The sequence below is a fragment of the Orcinus orca genome, chromosome 5 (assembly GCF_937001465.1).
Source record: "Orcinus orca chromosome 5, mOrcOrc1.1, whole genome shotgun sequence".
Classification (NCBI taxonomy): domain Eukaryota; kingdom Metazoa; phylum Chordata; class Mammalia; order Artiodactyla; family Delphinidae; genus Orcinus; species Orcinus orca.
In genome coordinates, this window is record NC_064563.1 from 19,174,289 (window position 1) to 19,175,552 (window position 1,264).

Sequence of the window (1,264 nt, forward strand, 5' to 3'; positions counted from 1 at the left end):
AGCTTCGATCGCTCGCTCACCTCCTGCTATGCAGCACTGTGGTTCTCACACAAATTATTTCATTTAACCCTTAAGATTTCTCTCTAAGGCAGGAAATATTGCTTTTGCCCCCAGCAAGCGTCCTCCACCATGTTGACCTCTCAGCCATTTCAACCTTTTTAATAGAAGAGCTCTTTTTAAAAAATGAAACCTCACTGGAACTCTAATATATGAAACCAGTCAAGGAGTATATATTAATGGAAAGTTTAAAATGTAAATTTACATTTCCTTATAATTAGGTTAACCAAGGAGAACAGGATTTTTTTTTTTTTTTTTTGCTGCACCTGGAGGCTTGTGGGATCTTAGTTCCCCGACCAGGGATCGAACCCGGGCCCTCAGCAGTGAGAGTGCAGAGTCCTAACCACTGGACCACCAGGGAAGTCCCTGAGAACAGGATTTTTGGTTAATGCAAAAGTTTGACATTGGTTTCACTAGCTTCCATTAACATCAGCAACCGCAAACATTGATAGACTCCCTGAAACAGAGTTTGATGACCACTGAAATAAGTGACTGTGGAAACAGGAAATTTCAGTTTTTTCGACCTAAAATTTCCCCGCAATGCCTCCCTTTTGTAATCAGAATCTGACTACTAGAACACGTGAGATACGACTGACAGCTACACTTTTCCGGTCACCTGGTCAGGAAATCTCATCCCTCTGAAAACTCATCCTTTATACCTCAGTTATCGAACACTTTGGAGCAGCTTAGCCCAGGAAATGAAGGCTCTTGTTAAAAACACGGAGATTTAGGAAGCCGGGACGCGATTAACCATGTTGGCATTTGGCCAAATGACCAGTTAACAACCAGGGCCAGGAAAATAAGTGCTGATTAGTAATCCCTGGGTTTAGACCCAATCCTAACAATCCACTGTGACAGACCAGAAAATTCCTAACCTATTGTAGCTGCAACCATGCTGCCTTGAACAAAAAAGTATTAGTCTAATCAAAATTTATTCACCAGTGCTCTACTCATAAAGAAAAAAAATCCTGTAAGATTATTTATATTTAAATCTAGCAGACTGGAAATCACCTAGGTGCTCTCCAGAAAACATAAAATTAAACTTTGAACCTACACATGAGGTTTCTAATGGTCAATGTTTGTTTAAAAAATGTTTTGATGTCGAATTTAGTCTTCATTCATTCATTCATTTTACAAATATTTGAATGCAGGTCATGCTCCAAGAGCTATTCTAAATTCCCCATAAGTCTCAGCGAGCGATACACCA

General features: G+C 39.8%; 1 non-coding gene across 1 annotated transcript; it reads right to left on the bottom strand.

The window, feature by feature from the left end:
* Positions 1 to 345: 345 nt before the first annotated feature.
* TRNAE-CUC (transfer RNA glutamic acid (anticodon CUC)) lies at positions 346 to 418 on the bottom strand. Its single transcript has one exon. It is a non-coding gene; the product is annotated as a tRNA-Glu (tRNA).
* Between the last annotated feature and the right edge of the window lie 846 nt (positions 419 to 1,264).